The sequence below is a fragment of the Ambystoma mexicanum genome, chromosome 2q (genome assembly GCF_040938575.1).
Source record: "Ambystoma mexicanum isolate Mex_15411 chromosome 2q, UKY_AmexF1_1, whole genome shotgun sequence".
NCBI lineage: Eukaryota > Metazoa > Chordata > Amphibia > Caudata > Ambystomatidae > Ambystoma > Ambystoma mexicanum.
The window spans coordinates 422,658,119-422,672,314 of record NC_090924.1 but is presented as its reverse complement, the minus strand read 5'-3'; the positions used below and the strand labels follow the sequence as shown (position 1 = coordinate 422,672,314).

At 44.3% G+C, this 14,196-nt stretch overlaps 1 protein-coding gene across 1 annotated transcript in view; it reads left to right on the top strand.

Annotated features, from left to right (window-relative positions):
- The window catches only part of LOC138568965 (ecto-ADP-ribosyltransferase 5-like), a 60,086-nt gene extending 46,294 nt beyond the window's left edge, over positions 1–13,792 (top strand). The window contains exon 4 of the mRNA XM_069646715.1: positions 13,396–13,792. The gene's annotated coding sequence lies outside the window, so the exon portion shown is untranslated. The remainder of the gene's footprint in view (positions 1–13,395) is intronic.
- The last annotated feature ends 404 nt before the right edge of the window (positions 13,793–14,196 follow it).

Sequence of the window (14,196 nt, the reverse complement as noted above, 5' to 3'; positions counted from 1 at the left end):
ACCAAAAATGTGTGATGAGCTTTCTGTAATATGAATTAAAAACACAGGCAAGATAATAAGCATGATTAAAGTGAAAATGCACAGCTTTCATTGTTTCTTTAGATATCTCATTAACTGTTATTCAGTGATTATAGCTCTCATCAGAGTCTTTTACAACCAAATGTTGTACTGCGAGGCCAATGATCCAGAGAGGCGTAAAAAGTGAGGAGTGACCCATCTCGTGTATTTCGGTGCACACATAATTAATTCTCTATGAATTTAAGCCTGCATCCAAAGATAAGAGAACTGCAATATTCATCTGAGCAGCAATGGCCTTTGGGATTCCACAAAGTGATCCCCACTTTACAACCAGAGCTTGTTGTAAATTTATAGCAAAGGTGTTCTATTTGGTTTCTGATAGACATGTTTAGTGTCAGTTGCAGGAGATACCGCCAATAATTATCTCAAAACCTGTTTTGGCAACTTGAAAACAACCTAAATTGGCATGCCCCCATGCGCCATGTGATTTGGGAAAGGATGGCCAGCTGCTAGACACCGTCATGCAAGTGTCTATAGTTGTATTGTCACAACTGCATTTTTGAGCTTTGGGATAGCAAGGGATTGGACTGACTCCTCTGTGATCGACTGGGGTGCTTGTTAAGGTTGTGTGATGGATCCCGAGTTTTTCTATCTTTATTTGAATAGTCTAGAGGGGCATCATTTAACTAAAACTGTTGATAGTCCATATTTTCAGAGACAGGCAATACCTTGTCTGCTCTATGCAGTTTTAATGGGGAGGACACCGAGGGCTTTTCAAGAGTTAACTGATGGCTTTGCTGAATTTATGATTTCATGAAGTATGCCAACAAATGCATCCAAATAAGTTGTTGTGGTCTGTAATTGAACCCCGAAGACAGTCCCATCTTTTTTGGACCCAATTGCTTGATGAGGGTTCATTCCTTTGACTACTTTGGAAGAAGATTTTATGACAAAAATATGTGGTGAACTTCAACTCATGTAGAAAAAGCAGGCAAATCTACTCCTATTGTGTTTCTCCATTAACCTTGGGGGAGGTGCAGTACTGCCAGCTCTAACTTTCAATTGGGGCTAATGTGGTGTAGTTTATTATGCTGGATTATCCTTTGGGGGGTAACCAGTGATTTGAATGGATGATCCACTGCTAAGCATAATCATCAAACCGTATGCAGGTAAAACTTCATTTTTCACCTATGGGAAAGCAGGGGGATGGCACCATCCACATAGATTGCCTGTTTACCTTATTGAAGGCTTTGGACAAATCCATGAAGGCAAGATATGACATAATAAACCTGCCCTCATGGTATATATCCATTGCCAATGGTAGGTTCAAGCAGTGCTCCTGGGTACCCAAAGCCTTGTGAAAGCTCTACATAGATAGCATACCTTTCAACTCCATCCAAATCTTGCAGTCTAAAGAGACGCGTTTTATCTTGGGTGAAATATCACGTAAGAATATGGGGTGCTAGCACATTGTGTTGCATCTTGGGAGGATAGCTCAGGGGCAACGTGCTCGTCTTGGAAGCAAGCCGAGACGGAGCACCGCAGGTTCGATCCCCGGGTCCACGCTTAGAAACCTCTGGGTATTAAGGGTGTTATAAATAACCAATCATATCCTATCATATCTCTTTCCTTCCTCGAAAATCTGAACTATACTAGGTTTGTGCTAGGTAGATTCTTAAACCCTGATTGTAAGAACTACCTGTTAACACATGTAATAAAAGTAGGGCTGAGTGGTAGTTGGTTGGCTTATACAAGTCGCCTGGGATGCCATCAGGACTAGGAGCCTTATGAGAACCTAAGGATGTTACAGCATTTCCTGCTTCAGTTAATTCTATACTGTTTGAAAGTTGTGTCAGGTGTGGATAATCGCTCTTTTGGGCACATAGTGGAACTGTATTACTAACATACACCTCTCTAAAATGCTCAATCCAACTAGGACTGTTGATGTTGCACATTAGCACATCAACTAAAGAATGAGTGCCGAAACTCTGAGATACAAGATTCTGGAATTCACTAGAGTCATGAGAGAAAATAGCAGCCACATTGTCCTCCCGTACTTCATGTAAAAAGCCTCTTTTTCCTTTCTAAGTCCCTCCTTTAAATATTTCTTTGTGTAGGTGTCAAGGGAAGGCAGGGGAAGGGGAATTGGAGGAAAGTAACAAATGCAGCAGTTTTTTCACGTCTTGCTCTTGCTCGATGAGTTGGTAGAGAGTAGAGATAAGAGCAAAATGGCTCTGTATCTCTTCTTAGCTGGACTAATTCCTCAGGCCCTCTACCAAGACCTCAGCTCACCTGGTGAACCTTCATGGATGGAGTGGAAACCTTTAGAGTCTGACACATTAGCTTCAGAAGTTTGTGCTCTTAAGTTGTCACCTGCATCTTCTACATTTCTGTGGCCTTCTGCTGTCCTCTTCTCAGTTCTCAGCCACTATTCTACTCTTCATCTATGCTTGCCTCTTAGCAGAATAGATTCAGAAGAATAACCAGGTAGATTAAACCATAATTACCAAAACTTGCTCCAGCTAAACAATTACTCCCCTCTCTGCTTTGACTATTTGATTTTTCTTATCTCTACAGACATACCCTTCATCATCCTATTCCTCAAGTGATTGTTTAGACTCACCAAGAGCCTATGTAATGGAACACCTATTATCCTCCTTGTTTTCACTTTGCACTAGACTGACTAGACTGCTGCCATAGGGAATATTGTCACTGTTCCTATAGCTACATTCTTTCTCTTATATTTCCTCAATCAGCTGTTTAATGTATTCTCTTAATGTTACTGTAAAGAGCCTCCCATGCTTAATGGATTACCTAACCGGCGCTCAACCAATGAAGAATCCTACTGTTGCCTAACGCCGAGCCAGTGCCTTCTCTAAGGAATTAAAAGTGTTCCTGTTTGCTGAATAGGGTTCACAGTGAGGCCTTCTGCTCCCCCGGGCATGCCCATAGAAATGAGAACTGTTCTTTGCCAATGAGCAGTGTCATCTTGAAGCTATGAGGCCCCTTATGTGTACCCACAGCACCTAGCCCTGCTATCAGGTAATGAGCAGCGTTTGTAATGAGACCCTCTAAGCTCTGGCACATGGAGTGCCTAAATAAGTGAAAAGATCAAGCTCTGCACATGTTTGAAAAAGTTCCCTCTGTCCCTCTAGTATGTTGGTGCTGACATTAGTAATACAGTGCCCACTGGCTTGTCTTCTGCCTTACAAAAACAAAGCACTGTCATGAAATAGAAATAACAGCTCCTGTAGCTTCACTCCAGTAACTCTGAGACTCAATATCTTGCTAAATGATGGTCTAAGAACAACATACACTAATGTATCTGATTTTCGGGCCTACACTCTTTGTACTGTTTGACAAGAATTTTTGTTAAAAGGCCCAAATTCAAGTTAGGCAATTGAATCATAGTCTGAGGCACCAATCGTGAGATCATGAATGCTGGGACTGGGTTTCATCATCATGTATTGAAGTTTTGATCTGTAAAATTAGTTTGGTGTCACCGGTAAAACGTATTAAACTCTTTCCCCTTTCATCCTCCTGCCACCAATCACATTAAGCAGAAAGACTTCTCCTCTGATCTCACAACTAAGATCTCTCCACCAACAAGTCTCCCAAGAGGAGAGTGGGTCTTAGCACTTCCTGACAAAGTCCTTTGGCGTATGCTACTTTGATGGTACTGTGATGGTCCTGTTCTACAGAGATTCCATTTTGCGTAGTGCATTTGTCGTAAGCTCTCTTTCCTTAAGGCCAAAAAAAGTGGTTGTTTTCTGCATAGTTGCAGGGACATACAGCATACACTTTATGGCCCAGGAGCTGCTTTTCCTCCCCTACACAAGGAAGATGTGTAGGTAGAAGCGGCCTAGCTATATGGTCACCCCGGCATCCGGATCCACTGCAACGCAGTAAGGTAACTCATGACTTGCATGAATGCAGAGAGACAGTGGGATGATTGTTTCCATCTGGAAGGGTGAGTATCTATAGGCCACCTTTCTTACAGGGTACTCTTAACCTTGTCTTTTCCTCTCAGCCAAGGAAATAACTGGAGTCATCGAAGCCAGAACTCCTGTCACAACAAAGACTTTTCAACCATGACGGGTACAGTGTGCAGCTCTGCGCTTGTAGTAGGCAAGCCTCAATGATGTTAAGAATCTTGCAGGAGGGGTTCCTGGAGATAATTAGGGCACAGGTATTTCACTCCTTAATATTCACTCTCTACTAACAAAGGGGTATTTGCAGCTCAAGGGTGTATGCCGCAGATACTACTTGTGCAGTTTGTGGAATTGCTTTGATAATCACCAAACACACCATCCAAACTTGTCCAAGGAAGAAGCCCGCCTTCTCTCTTCCTCTCCCCTGTTGATTTCCTGTCTGATACTGCACTGGTCACCTGGCTACCCTCTGATTTCAGGCCTAGGCCCCTTCCCACCAAGTTGCACACCCACACTGCCTCCCGGCAACCCTTGCACTTGGGTCAGTATCTGTAACCCTACAGACCCCCTATCTGCACTTTTGGATACCTGCTATTTACACTTACGCTTTCACCTGCCACCTGCTGGCCGCACTTCTTGTTACTGTTCTGATCCCATGTACTGCACTGCTCCCCTCCCCTTTCCCTTGTCACTTTTCCCCTCGCCCGCCCCTGCACTTGCACAATATCAATGTCACTTGGCCTATTAAGATCGTTGTCTCTGTCTTCCCTCTGTTCCCCCTCCCTTGCCTCGTCATGCCTTGAAACACTTGTGTATAGGTGTATAGGTGCGTTATAAATGCCATATCATATCATGTACTATTACAGGCTGGACTTGGATTTGACATATAAAGATTCCCCTTGGCAGAGGCAAAACTATTGATCACAACTCACAGAGACTCTGTCAACTCCAGAAATTCTGCCCTCAAGATCTCGTATATAACAGGCAGGTGAGATGCCCCTTGTGGGTACCTGTGAGGTAGGCAGCAACTGTGGGATTAGCAGTGGAGAGATGGAGGGAAGGAGGAGGAAAAGAGGAAAGTCTTAAGTAGCTTTTGGAATTTGAGAAGATCCTGCTCAAGGCACAGGGGCAGACTATTCCAAAGGCGAGAGCCCGCAGAGGAGATTGAGCGGCCCTCTGCCCTCTGTTTCGAAAAATGCTTTACACACAAAGAATTGGTGCGTGAGGAGCGAAGTGGTCTAGAGGGAGAGCATTTAGTGAGATAAAGTTGAAGATAGTGTGGTCCCCGGGCCCAGACAGCCTTGTGGATGATGCAGAGGGATTTTAATTTAATCTGTGCAGCAACCAGGAGCCAGTGAAGACTTTTTAGTGCAAGAGAGATGCAGTCCTTGGGCTTAAGGCCAAGGATAAGTCTCGCTGCCATATTCTGGATAAGCTGGAGGGGTCGTAGAGTGGAAGAAGGACAATTCAGGAGGAGGCTGTCTGTGCAGTCATGTCAATAGAGAACCAGGGCTTGAGTCACATTGAGCCTCTGAGGGAAAGTGAGAAAAGGTAGAATTCCTTTGAGAAGGAAGAGCTGATAGTTGGACTTCTTGGCAATGTACTGAGTGTGAGGGAGGGTTTCTGGCTTCAGTTGAAGGCACTGGGGGGGGGGAGCCCAATGATGAAGGCCAGAGTGAAGGTAAGAAGGAGGGGGCAGGGGTCCCAACGGTAAGGATCTCAGTGTTACAGGCATTGAGGTAGAGATCATTGGAGGCACACCAATGATCTCCCTGATATTGACAATTCACACACCTTGGCCCGGCGTTGTATCCATCAGTAATGATTAGCAGCGCTAATCCTGTAGCTCATTAAAGAACCTTCACATGTTCTAAATTGCATGAGAGCAAGATTGGAAAATGTATGCCAGTGACTTTCAAAACCCACAAAACTATTTTTGTACAGGCTGATCAGTTGCGTTCTTAGGTAGTACATTCTCTACAGATAACGTTTTACTTTTTTCCATCCACTTTGCAAAGACCTCTGTTGATGCAAATACTGAGGCTTTTTTGATGCAGAAAAAGCCTTTGACAATGGGCTCTGACCAGGGATGTCATTTGGGGGTAAGCAGGGGTCACAAGTGTGACCCCTGCGGGCCACAGTTGAAACACCTGGGACTCTGTTGCAACCCCAACTTAAAGAAAACGGGTGCTCCTGGTGTAGCAGGCCCTCCCGCAGCAGGGGGGACCCGCCACACCAGGTCTGGTGGGTCCCCGGCCCAGTCCTCACCCATCATGGTGAAGGATGGCCCGGGGGGGCACTCAGTAGGGGTTGAAGCTGACAGTGACATGTGGCACATGTCACATGCCGCATTCAGCTCCAACCCCTTCTCTATCGGCTTGTTCTTGTTTGTGAGCAACACAGAGGAGCTGAGGGGGCCTGGAAGGACGGACCGAAGTTGCAAGAAAAGGTAACAAGGCTTTTTTTGTAATATGATGTGTGTTTTGCATGTGTGAAGTGCGTGTCAGATGTATGTATGTGAATGTTGGGTGAATGAGAAGTGATGTAATGTGTTTTTTGAATGTTCTGGGTGGGTGTGTGCCTGTGTAGAGAATGCAATGTGTGGATGTAAGAGAAGGTGTGAGTGACTGGTAGGTGAATGAGAAGTGATGTGATGTGAGTTTTTGAATGTTCTTTGCCTGTTTTACTTTTGATGGCATTTGAATTGAATTGAATTGATTGTTTATTTATATAGCGCCTATACACAATGTGTTTCAAAGCGCTTCAAGGAGGGAGGGAACATGGGAAAATACAGTTACATTCTTAAAGTCCTTGAAACAATACAGAATGTGAAAAATAACCATCGTAATAAGCCTGGCGACATTTCAGATAGTGCAAGTGCATGGAACAGATAAGGCAAAGGGGAAGGTAAAAGAAGGAGACAAAACCAGCAGTAACATTACTATGCCTGACGACAATTAATGTAGTGCATGAAGTATACAGGAGGAGGAGGAAAGAGGGGAGGGGGTTTTGGAGTGAGAGACAAGGAGAGGAACAACACAAGCTACTGTCAAAAATAGGTCAGAGACAAATTTTATAGAGCGGGGGAGCGGGAGGAGAAGACAAGGATGGAAGGAGGGGAAACAGACAAGCTGCTATCAAAAGTCACGGGACAAATGATGAGAATAAGTGCAAAGAACAAATAAAGATGGGGATGGGGAGGAGGGGAGGGCAGGGTGGCTGCGAAGCCAGGCAGCTATGATTACTATGCCTAACGGCAATTGGGATAGTGCCAGGCTTAACAGGAAAAAGAAAAAGGAAAAAGGGGCGGGGTTAGGGGTGAGGAGGCAAGGTGGCTGCAAAAGACAGACAGCTATGGATTTACTATGCCTTACGGCAGTTGAGGTAGTGCTAGGGAAATACCATTTGAAATGTACATGTATGAGTGATTTAGGCTGCATTGCAAAAGTTACCCTCTTGCTTTATGCATTAAGCACAATGAGTGAGAAAGGCTGTTACTGTACTTTTAATAATGCAAGAATAAATTGAGGCAGAAAGTTCTTTTGTGGCTGACAGATTTAACCTGCCAGTGGTGATTTTGGAAACTGAAGCTTTGGCCTCATTGACCTATGTTCACTCATGGAGAGTGTAGCTCTGATTTTTTGCTCAGTGTTTTGTTTCTCAGATTTAGGTTGGCTTTCACGAATCACTTGGCATTTCGAACAATTTGTAAGAATAGTGATATTTGAAAGGGATGATGCAGCATAATTCTTAGGGGGTCATCACAAGTTGGGTGGTATCCCGGCAGTAAATCCGCCGGGATACGGCCCAATGCAATTAGCATTAGCGCAACTTGGTCCAGTGCTATTAGCGCTGGAACCAAAGTTGCGGTGGGGCGATAAGTCCCATTTGGGCCAATGCCGCATTTGTGGTGCAAATACTGTGCTAATACCGATGCGCTAATTGCACCAAAAATGGGCAGTAAGTCTGCTGATTTACCCTCAGCTGGATGGAGGTGAATCCCTTACTTTCCACCTAAATCATAGTAGGGCGAAGCAGTAATGCAGCAGTAATAGCATTACCACCATATTTTTACCGCTCCGCCCAACTTGTGATGAGGCCCTTAGAAAGAAGTAATCGATGTTCGAGAGGGCTGGGTGTTACTAACAAGGACACTTCCCATCAAAGCGAAATATGTCAACAATAAGCTTAGTGCTATAGTGGCTTCAGGAACGTGCTGTGGGGATTCCTGAATCTGTGCTGCACTAGTCAGACAACAGCTCTGAATAACACTATTCGTTTAAGCATCACCACTGCATTAACTGTCACAATTGCTGAGATTGGCGGCTCCGTCCCTTAAGAGTCCAATAGGGTCCTGGCCTTCTGCCCAATCGCCACCAGCAGCCCCCCACACTGCCCTCTGAGCCCACATCCGCCTTGGGTGGATTGTCTCCACCCTGCACTTGCCTGTTGGGCAGTTGACCTCCCTCTCCACTCGGGACGTCTCCCCCCATGCACTTACCTTTTGCCCTCCCTTAACAGGCAACTCTTGCACTTCCCCCCTGATGGACCCTAATAGCACTTATTCCCCTCCCCTTTTTCTCTCTCAATGCACTTGTATGTTCTGAATGTTACAAGTCCTAGTAGGACCGCTGTTTGCCTTATTATTTATTCATTGTCTTTCCACTGTTTATTTACTCCCTTGTTCCCTTCCCTTTTTGCCTTGTGGCTCTTTGAAACACTGTCTTGTCGTACAAGCACCTTATGAATAACCAGTGAATGAATAAAAAATGCATACATTTCAAGTTGTGTATCTAAGTGGTAGATAATATTTTGACAAACAAGAGGAATTATTCAAATAATTGTAAGTGCACAATTGTTGCGAAACCTTTCCAGACGTGCCTGATTCATGGAATGTTTTCCTATGGTATTGCGCCATTATAAAATACTTTCATGAATCAGGCCCGTCCTCATGCACGCTTCGGAAAATAACATCATTTCTGACCTATGTTACATGACACTTGTGAGAAGTGGTTCAAATTTCAGATGTAATGTGGCCCTTAAAACTTTGTTTTAACTATAAGTGGTACATAACACTAAAAAATAATTTGCAAATCTGCAGTGTTGCCTAACTCTCAAACGCAGTTTTTCCTCGTCTGAGGGCCCGATTTTGTTGTAACCACATGAGACTAATGAAAGGTAGACTCTCAGCTGCAAACAAGGGGCTGCAGATTTTACTACTATTTGCAGGTCATTTGGAAGTGTGCGATAAATGGAACAATTGAAGCGCACCTGCCTAAGTCTATTTTGGCAATAACCTCGTACCTGCAGGACAGGGTTATTGTACGTTTACAGCACTTTGTAGCAACTGTGGCAGAATTATGTGAGAGCAGTTTGTGTCACTATTGTGTGCTTCTTTCATTTGTTTGTATAGTTAGGCAACACTGTCATCATACTTTAAATTTTGAATTAATTTTTTAGATTGAGATGGTGTTTTTCAGAAGCAAAAGGTTTGCTTGTTTGCATTGTGGGAACAATTGGTTGTATACCACAAGGAATTGTTTTTAATGAAAAAAACATCAAGGACGCAGTTTTGCAGGCCAATGTATTTGGTTGAGTAGTTGGTGCCAGTGTCTCCTGTGACAATTAGGATCTGACCTCTGATTTAGAGTAGGTGGGTTTATAATAAAATATGTCTGCCATGCTTTATAGCTCTCATTCCACTGCACGTTTATTGTGGGGAGTTTCCCAAACCATCATGGTTGATACTAGCTTTCTTCCTACCATGTGGTTCATGAGAAGTATGAAAGAAGCTGCAGGCAAGAAGGAAGACATCGGCCATTTTTTTTTTTTTTTTGTCCATTGTCTCCTTGTGTGCGCATGCCGTGGTTGGCCCTCACTCAGATGTTCCTTGATGTCCTGTCTTATGAATGTCTTTGCTGCTTTCTGTTTTTTCTTCCAACCAGAGGTCGTGTCTCACTCTGCATATCTCTGCGTGACTTCCAAAGAGAGCACAATAGCATTACGGAGGTTGTATGTCTTATGGATGGCTGGTCGACGCCACTTCCAAACAAGACTGCCTTTTTAAGTCCGTCTTGGAGCAGCCTGTAATGGGTAGGATTTGGCGGTGGGTTACAAACCCTGCACCTCCCATGCTCTATGGATCCACCCACTCCCGGTTCCACCTCCCTTGGCCCACCCCATCTCCCCTGGCCCAAATCGCCCTCTCCCGCTCTATGCATCTACTTTCCCTGCCCCAAACCCTTGTTCATTCCTTGAAGGCCCTGGTTCCACCCCCATACCTGAGTCCCTCATCCCTTCCCCCAACCTCTGGCCCCAAAAATCCACTTACAAACTGCCACCTGTCATTTTTGTTCCAGCCCTGCTGTGTGATGTACTGTCCCTCCTCCTATCACCTTGCAGTCTTCTCTGGTCAGTGTTTTCTGGCTGGTCTATATTAGTAGCGGCCCGGAAACATGCTATAAAGGCTGACTACCATCAGGAAACTGTTGCCAATAAATTCATGAGAACAAGAACAGAAAATATCCTGGAAGCCTCTAGCCCGTACCACCACAGCTGCAAAATGAAACTAGCTATCATTAATGCAAGCCACCAACGAATACTTAGGTTGTCTTAAGGAGAGGTTGCACAACCTTACATTAGTTATTTTAGCTATTTTGGAACATTTAGTAGCTGGCAGTGACTGCAAGCGTTAAGTAAGTTGGTGTAAGAGGGCCTAGGCACCCCGCTGGAAAAACAATTTGCGCTAAATGGTGATATACTGTCAATGAAGCTTCCCTAAAATCTATCAATGCGCACTTCCTGGGAAATTTTAAAGTTGGCCCACCTGGTAGTGACATTAGGAATTTTGTTGAAGAGCTGCTTATCCTGATTGGAGCCTCTGTCAGATAGAGTGGCCTATCTCCAAATCCAAAAACATTTGGAGGATAATAATCTATTAGGCCTCCACCAATCTGGCTTCAAACTGAGGCACGATACAGAGACGGCCTTCCTGGACTTAAAAATTCAAATGGACGAAGCCAAAGATAAAGGCAATCTTGCCATCCTACTATTGGATCTCTCAGCAGCATTCGATCTGCTCAATCAACAGATCCGTACAGAACACCTAACTACAGCTGCTTCCTTCTCCTCAAACGCCTCAAACTGGATCCAATAATTCCTCTCTAATCGAACCACCAGGGTCTTCGATCCTTCAGCATCAGGTTATCCCGTCCCCATACACTGCTGAGTTCCACAGGGCTCTTGCGTCTTACTGACGCTTTATAACATCTTCACCAAGCTCCTCTTTGATTGTCTTGATAACTTGGATGTCACCTATCCAAATTACGCGGATGGCGCCCAGGTTCTCATTACGCTGACTGGCTGCTATGATATTGTTTATCATCTGATTCCAAGCTGATAAACAATATCTATCTGGAAATTCAGGCGTGGATGGCGGCTCAAAGCTTATGCCTCAATGATGATAAGACGGAGCCCCTGATCATTGGTTCCCAAGTTCGTCTAAACAAACTTGACCCTCAGTGTTGATCCTTCAACACTGCGAAACACAATCAAGGTTGCAAAGGAGGTCAAGACCCTGGGAGTATATCTGGACTCTCTCAAGAAACAAGTGTGCGCCACTGCCTCAACAACTGCCAACACCAACAAGCTGATCAACGCTTGCAAATCCTACCTGTCCCCTAATAGCTGGATCACACTAGCCAAGGCTCTAGTCTTATCAAAGATACACTATTGTAATTCTCTCTTCTTAGGCTCCTCAGAACGGAACATCAATAGACTACAGGTCCTCCAGAATAATGCCTTGAGATCAGCGTTAAACATCCCCAGGACTAACCGCATATCTAGCCTCAGACGGGATGTCCACCTGCTCCCGGTGCGCGATAAAATCTCGCTCTGCATTTTAGTGATCGTGCACAAATGTCTTTCAAACTCTGCCAGCCAGACCGACTAGATCCTTCTACTCCCAATGTACAATCTAAAAACAGCAGGCAGTGCCAGCTTCTCAGCTCACCAAATGTTGGAATTCTCTCCCTCTCACGATCAGAACCGAACCCTCCTTCTGGCCTTTCAGAGCCAAAGTGAAGAACTAGCTCTCAGACATGCAACACTAACAGGCCTCAGGTTCAACCACGATCCTCCTCTGTTGAAATCCTTGTACCTATGTTTTCTATGTACCTTAACATAAACTCACACTGCATTAACTTTTTTTCCTTAGCACCGCCAACCAAAATGTAACCGCCGGCGAAGCTACCATGCACTTTTCTGTATTATTTTGCAAGTCAACCAACCTGTAACTAATGGTCGACAAGCATTGATTTCCAATGTACTACAAGTATGCTTCGGTAACTATGTCTCAAGTTCAAGAACCCAGTTACCTCAGGGTTAGGTGCGCCTTACAAAGAATAAACTAAACTAAACCCCCTCACAACTCCTCTTCTCTTCCCGCTGAATTGATGTGCTTTGGCTACCAGTCATTTGGTGGACAACCAAGTGGTCGAATGACCATTTGGTCGACACCAAATGGTCGAAATCCAAATGGTCGAATAATTTATTTTTATTTTTTTTTTTACTTTTTTTTTTGATACCCCCTTTTGATATATATATTTTTTTTAACCAAACAAAACAAAAAAAATATATAAATAAATTAAAAAAAAATTTCGACCATGTTTTTTTTTTCGACCATATGGTCATTCGATCTTTTTTTTTCGACCAAATGAGCGGACACCATGTGCTGTAAGGAGCCCAATATGTTCACCACGACTAGCCTCTGGGGAAAAGCCAATCAATACCACAAACACAGATAATTATACAACTCGGTGGGACTTGGAATGCCCCTGCCTAGCGGTCAGGAGAGCAACTGCATTGGTGTTGGGTTGCCACATGTGTTTCTCAGCCCTCCATGCCAGAAGACTTGAAATACACTGATTCACTATTGAAAATTGTCTTCTGGGATGGCACATTTTACCACGTTAACATGAGTGTTTCTTTTTGTGTTTACACATACACCTTGTAAACAAAGTTGGAAATGTAAAAAGTGCATTTGGAGTGACTTGCTTTTTGAGGCAGGTCATTGCAACTGAATTCACTGACGGATATGGTTAGGGGGATGACTCCCAACCCCCACACACGTGAGTGATAATCTAATGTGTATTTATTGATGCTCCCATGCAGTTTCATGAATTGGACCAATACGCATCAATAGCTAGGGCAAGGACTAGAGTCGAGACACAGGTGTTACCTTGTGATGTGCTCTTACACTCACACGTGTACAGGAACAGTTTGGAAGCCGTACGTAAAGTGCACCACTCACCATAGAGAACAGGGTCAACACATGCGCCATCATTTCCCACTTGCCGGTATACAGCGACATCCCTCACATCATCTATGCAGAATGAGGCACAGGAACGAACACTCTTTTAATGACACTCTTCTATGTATTTCTTAGGCACAAGAGGCCAAGCTGCGACGGACAATGCTGGAGTGGGAGACCTACAGACACAAAGCACTGTCATGAAGGCCGAGTGCAAGAGGGCAGCGATGCGACCAGAACAATGTACTCTGGCTCTGGAGATCAGGCTCTGCTGGAGGTTCTAAATACAGATGTCTGTCTACTGACCACAGGATACAGTGATGAGCAGCCTCGCCGACGAGTTGGCAATGGGCTAACCATTGTGATCAATGCCCAATGAGAGAAAAACCTCAACTGCCACTTCTTCAATGAATAAACAATACCTAGATAGACAATAATAGAGAATGTAAACAGATATGTGTTTTGGATGAGCCATGCTACAAACCAAGATATGGATAATGGCTCATTCTCTGAGCTTTCTGATCGGCGCAGTTTATGCCAATAAACAAAGTAACTGACGTATTGCCAGACACATGGTCCAGTGTATTAATATACAGTCCAGACCTCTCACAACTCTTCGAATATTGTTCCATAAGTAAGAGCAAGAGTTCAAAATACTCACGTCTAATCTAAGGGGTAAAGCGAAAGGGTCAATGGTGATGACTGTGCACCTACTCTGTGGATGGGTGCCATCATCTCAATGTGATATGGGCAGAGAAAAAACACTGCGGCTGGCACTGACTCACATTCAAAATTCCCTGATAGCCATACAGGCAGGGTGGGGGGGCTCCAGGCATTGAGCTCGCCACCAAACTGTTGGGCCCAATCCACCACAGGAAGCCAGATATGTCTTTTAAATATTTCTTTTTCTTTATTTAAAGATTTCTTTATTGAAAT